The following is a 6,121-nucleotide window of genomic DNA, read 5'->3' on the forward strand; positions in this document are numbered from 1 at the left end:
CAGACCAATCTCCACCAACAGCACAGGAAGATGGCCAGCCCTAAAATACTGGGATCAATTCTGGAAGTGTAGCAACCTCCCAGATACTTAAAACCTAGCTGTAGCTGTCAGCTATCCTCAGACTGTGACCTAAAGAAAACGTGTGCCAGGACTCTAGCTGCAGATGGAGGAGGGGCCAGTGGCTACTTTGTATACAAATCTATGTCTTATAAAGAGAACTTGGAAATAATCTCCATGTTCCCTCTGGAGTAAAACCTAGTCAGGCATCTATGTTAGAGACAGACGAGGACCAGGGTGGAGTAGGAAAGCCCACCCATAACATTTGCAGAGCCTGAAGCGAGAGCTCAGCTGGAGCCCACATAACATTTATCTATGAACAAACTGATAAACCTGTCCCTGATCCCTAGTTTGATGGGTTCATTAAGACTAAGTGGAACTAGGTCAGGGTTCTCTAGAGCAGTGGTTCTCAACCTTCCTAATGCTGCAGCCCTTTAATACAGTTCCTCATGGTGTGGTGACCCTCAACCATAAAATTATAGTTTTTGTTGCTACTTCATTACTGTAATTTTGCTACTGTTATGAATCGTAATGTAAACATCTGGTATGCAGGATGTCTGATATGGGACCCCTGTGAAAGGGTCATTTGACCCCCCCAAAAGATTGAGAACTGCTGCTCTAGGGGACCTGAACTGATAGGATGAACATATATTAAGAAGGATTGATTTATAGCGATATGATCTGGGCTGTTGTCACACTGGAAAGACTGAGAAGCCAACAGCTGCTCAGTCCACAAGGTTGAATGTCTTAGCGGTCCCAGGCTGGCCCAGAAGGCCTGAGGGATTCCTGGAAAGCTATTGGTCTTCAGTCCTCTTTGGAAGGCTGAAAAAGATGGGTTCTGAAGACGACCAAGAATGTCCGCAGCAGCGGCAGCAGCAGCAACAGAGTAGATGAACTTGCCAGCACAACACAAAGGCAAACAGCTCAAAGGCAGAACCCCTTTGTTGCCACTGCCACCAGAAGGCACTGTGAACCTATAGTGGGTCTATACACATCCGACAATGTGATCAAGAAAGTCCCTTATAAGCTAGAACATTTCGTACCCAATCTGCTAAACCAACTGCAGAGCCGTAGCTATGAGGAGGTTTGGAATTCCTTGATGCTGCATGAAATAAGTGTCAAAAACTCACATTTCATGATATGAAATATGACACTCTCATTACCAAAACCTTATTATCTAAGGCAATTCATGCGCCTTTCAGAAATTCACTGTGTGTTCACATAAGCCATATTGAGAGGAATTATGAGTTGATGGAATTTTTTTAAAAAATAGAATTAAGAGTATTTGTATGTCTTGTTCGTTTATGAATAATTGAACTATACTACTTAAATATGCAGAACAGCCGACAGAAATACTGCACTTCTTTATCAGAGGCAAACTTTAAGTTGGTCTATGGGTACACAAGTAGCCACATGTAGCCACAAATTACTGCAGTCAGAATCCTGGGGCCCCATTGTAGACCATCACCAAGGCCGTCACTGCCAAGCAAAGACTTCAAGACATCAAGACCCAGAATCGATGACTCTTCTGTACCATCCCTGTACAGTGCTCTAACGTTGGTTACCCTGCATGAAAGTAAGTGCACACTCCAGAACACAGGCACGCTTGTTGTTGACAGTATGTTTTAGGTGACAATAGGTGTGAATAACATTACTAATACATCTAGACAGCAGAAAAAAAAGTTACATGTCCTCTGTGGACATTTTATAAATGCATTTTATATCAATAAAAAAATGTTTCTCTTTTAAAAAAGAAAGACCATCCCCTACGGGTGTTCCCAGTGGTTTAGCTCTTGGTTAGATTAACTCCAAGAAGTTCACAACCAGGATTAGTCATTATAATGTGCAAAACTAGTGGTTTTATGTGACCAGAAATTATAGAAACATCTCAGGTAATTGAATTAAAAGACTATCATATGGAGCTGGAGAGATTGCTCAGTGGTTAAGAACACTGGATGCTCTTGCAGAGGATTCAAGTTTAATACCCAGCACCCACGTGGTAACTCATAACCATCTGTAACTCCAGTTCCAGAGGATCTGACACCCTCTTCTGGTCTGCATCGGTACTGCATGTGCATGGTGCACACTCAGGCAAAATACCCTATAGTTTTAATTTCGAAAAAAGACTATCATATGAAACTGAATAGTAATGGATAGACCAGCCAATTCTTTTTTTTTTTTTTTTTTTTTTGGTTTTTCGAGACAGGGTTTCTCTGTGGCTGTGGAGCCTGTACTGGAACTAGCTCTGTAGACCAGGCTGGTCTCGAACTCACAGAGATCCGCTTGCCTCTGCCTCCCGAGTGCTGGGATTAAAGGCGTGCGCCACCATCGCCCGGCCAGCCAATTCTTTACTGTTAAGAAAGTCATGTGTATTTATAAATTCCTACATATCAATTTCCTAAAGTTTATATTTCTTGTCATTTCTATAGAATCATAAATCATGTGTCATAATACACATTTTCATAAAACTTATGACTATTAGCAACAATCAATTACAATATAATATTAAATTGTAATAAATCGACAAGTTACATTGTCAATTGTTATTATATAATGCATAATTAAGTTGACAACATTTTTATTTGCAATTTACACTAGAGTAAATATAATGAGGCAATACATTAAGTTATTCATTAAATTCTTAATTGTTATTTAGTGTTTTATTATTTTTATACATTATTAACTATTAAGTTCTCTAATATTAAAATGTTGCCTTCAATGTTTGTTTTTCTTCTGTAGGATATAAAATTGTCCACTAAAATAAGCACAAATTTAAATTGAATGATAATCAGAATTTAAAATCAAAACTACGCAGATAAAACATCATATTTAATTTTTCAATATTCAGTAAATTCAGTTATATACTTATATGAAAATAAAACTACTCACAGTTCTGATGGCAGCTACTAAAGTTCTACAATGGTGGAGTCAAGCTTCATCCATGTTACGTCTACACCCAATGTGTACAAATCAGTTTCCAGCATTATCTGTCAAAGACGCTGTCTTTTCTTCAGCGTGTGTATTGCTTGATTTTGTTCTTTTTTCTGGGTGGGGGGCACTTTATCAAATACCAGCTGTCTGTAATTACAGCTACACACATTCACGTTTGAATGTCTGCATTTGTACATTGGTCAGCATGTCTGTACTGTGTACGTACATCCTTTCTGGTTGCCATGGCTTTGTAATGAAGCTTCCGAGCTGGCGTGGTCACCCTTCCAGTGCTGTCCTTTCTGTTCATGGGGGTGCGCTGTTATGAATGAGACATCTTTAAAAGTGTTTAATGTCCTTAGCAATTAGAAAAATGCAAATTAAAACCACTTTGAGGTTTCCCCTTACACCAATCAGAATGGCTAAGATCAAGATAGCAACTCCCAACCAGTGTTGGTGAGGATGTGGAGAAAAGGGACTCTCGTTCACTGTGAGTGGAATTACAAGCTAGTGCAGCCATGGAGTAGATCAGGGCAGAGACTTCTCAGAAAGATAAAAGCAAACCTCCCATATGACCCAGCTATCCCACTCCTTGGAGTGTGCCCGAAGTGACTCCACAGATAATTGCTGAGCTAAGTCCACTGAGGCTCTATCGCATAGCCAGGAAACAGAAAGAACCTGTAGGTCCTTTAGCTGGGGATACACAGTGAAAACGTGGTACATTCACACAACAAAATGCTGTTCAGCTGAAAGGAAAATGAAATCATGAGATTTTCAGGCAAATGGATGGAACTAGAAATACTACATTGAGTGAGGCAAGACAACCCAGACCACGAAAGACAAACACTGAGTGTTCTCTCTTGATCTTTAGATGTGAAGACAGAACCCGGAATAACTGCAGAAGCCTATTGTCTTAGATTCAGTTTCTGCTGCAAAGATAAAACACCATGATCCAATGCAACTTGGGAAGAAAATGGTTTATTTCAACTTACAGCTTGTAGTCCATCATCCAGAGAGCATCACCTCAAATCAGAAACCCAAAGATGGGAGCTGAAGCAGAGGCCTTGGGGGATGCTGCTGACTGGATTACTCCAAAGAGCTTGTTCTGTTTGCTTTCTTTTTTTTTTAACTTTTTTTTTTAATTGAGAAAAGAGAAAAAAAAAAAACAAATTTCCTCCTCCTCCCAGCCTCCCATTTCCCTCCCCCTCCTCCCACCCTTCTCCCCCTCCCCCCACTCCTCTCCCCCTCCCTCTCCAGCCCAAAGAGCAGTCAGATTTCCCTGCCCTGTGGTAAGTCCTAGGTCCTCCCCCCTCCGTGCATTTCTAGGAAGGTGAACATCCAAACTTGCTAGGCTCCCACAAAGCCAGCACATTACGTAGGTTCAAAACCCCGTGCCATTGTCCTTGGGTTCTCATCAGCCCTCATTGTTGGCCATGCTCAGAGAGTCCAGTTTTATCCCATGCTTTTTCAGTCACAGTCCAGCTGGCCTTGGTGAGCTCCCAATAGATCAGCTCCACTGTCTCAGTGAATGGGTGCTCCCCTTGTGGTCCCGACTTCTTTGCTCATGTTCTCCCTCCTTCTGCTCCTCATCGGGACCTTGGGAGCTCAGTCCCAAAAGATGAACATGGGATGTACTCACTCATAATTGGTTTCTAGCCATAAACAAGGGTCACGGAGTCTACACTTGGTGATCCCAAAGAAGCTAAGTAAGAAGGTGAACCAAAGGAAAAGCATATAGTTGTCCTCTTGGCTATGGGAAGTAGACAAAATTGCCGGGGAGAAAATTGAGATCTTGGGGGTGGGGTGGGATGGGGGCAAGGGGAGATGGGGAGAGAGGGGGGAGAGGGGGAGAATGGGGGGGAGCTTGGGAAAGGGGGAGGATTGGGATGAAGGAAGGTTGGATGGGGGAGCACGGAAGCACGGTTCTTAGTTAAGGGAGCCACCTTAGGGTTGGCAAGAGACTTGAACCTAGAGTGGCTCCCAGATACCCAAGCCGAGGTCCCCAGTTAGTTCCTTGGGCAGCTGAGGATGGGGAACCTGAAATGACCCTATCCTAGAGCAATACTGACGAATATCTTGCATATCATCATAGAACCTTCATCTGGTGATGGATGGAGACAGAGACAGAGACCCACACTGGAGCACTGGACTCTGTTTGCTTTCTTATCCACCCCAGGACCACCCTCCCAGGGGTAGCACAGACCAAGAACGAGCTGGCCCCTCCCACATCAATGGCTAATTATGCACCACAGGCTGGCCTCCTCCCTGAGGACTAGCTCGGGTAGCCCTAGAAAGAGCTGTGTAAACAGCTAAGGGGCAAAATGCAATCAACAGTCCTACCTACCTGCGATGCCTATAAACCGCAGACTATCCACAGGGGTGCAATGGTGGCGCTAACATCTTAAGAGGTAACTAACAGCTTTCTAATTGAACTTAAGGACCACTCAATAGGAAGGGATTTATGCTTAGTACTGTAAACACAGCCAATTCCCCATGGCTGGCGAAGTCATGGGAGCTAGAGAACTATTAATGCCACTCTTCTAAACCAGCATGATTTCTGACTGCATTCTAAATACATATCCTTATCTCCCCCCCCCACCCCCACCCCCCGCACGGAGAGCAACCGACTGTGTGTTATCCAGCTCCAATGGGTAGATATACACATATTCATCCGGTCTCTCTCCAGAAGTCTTTCCTATTTATACTTATAAGAAATATGGTATTGTCCTCTCTGGCAAAACAAAAAAACAAAAACCATTATTTCATTCACTGCACTTATTTAGATTAGTTATTAGGTTTGTCTCCAAAGCAAGTACAACTATAAAGTCACAGAACATTTTTATAATCCTGGTTAGAAGCATCAAACCAATATTTGTCAAATAAAAACTCTCATTTATTGAAAATCCAGTGAGCAATGGGTATGTACACAGCCCCAAAGCAGCTTCTCAAACACATGGGAATTAGGGAGGGAAGCAAGGAAGGTTTACAATGGGAGATCTAGGACATCGGCTCAGCACAACAGTGACAGTAACTTACCTATGATCAGAGCAAGAGGAGAGTCGGCCCTGCTCTCCGTGTCAGCCCTGTCAACCATGGTCTGCTGCATCTAATCAGGAGGAAAGAGCAGGCTGGCAAC

The sequence above is a fragment of the Microtus oregoni genome, unplaced genomic scaffold (assembly GCF_018167655.1).
Source record: "Microtus oregoni isolate MIOR12 unplaced genomic scaffold, Mior012 000002F_ref0000024, whole genome shotgun sequence".
NCBI lineage: Eukaryota > Metazoa > Chordata > Mammalia > Rodentia > Cricetidae > Microtus > Microtus oregoni.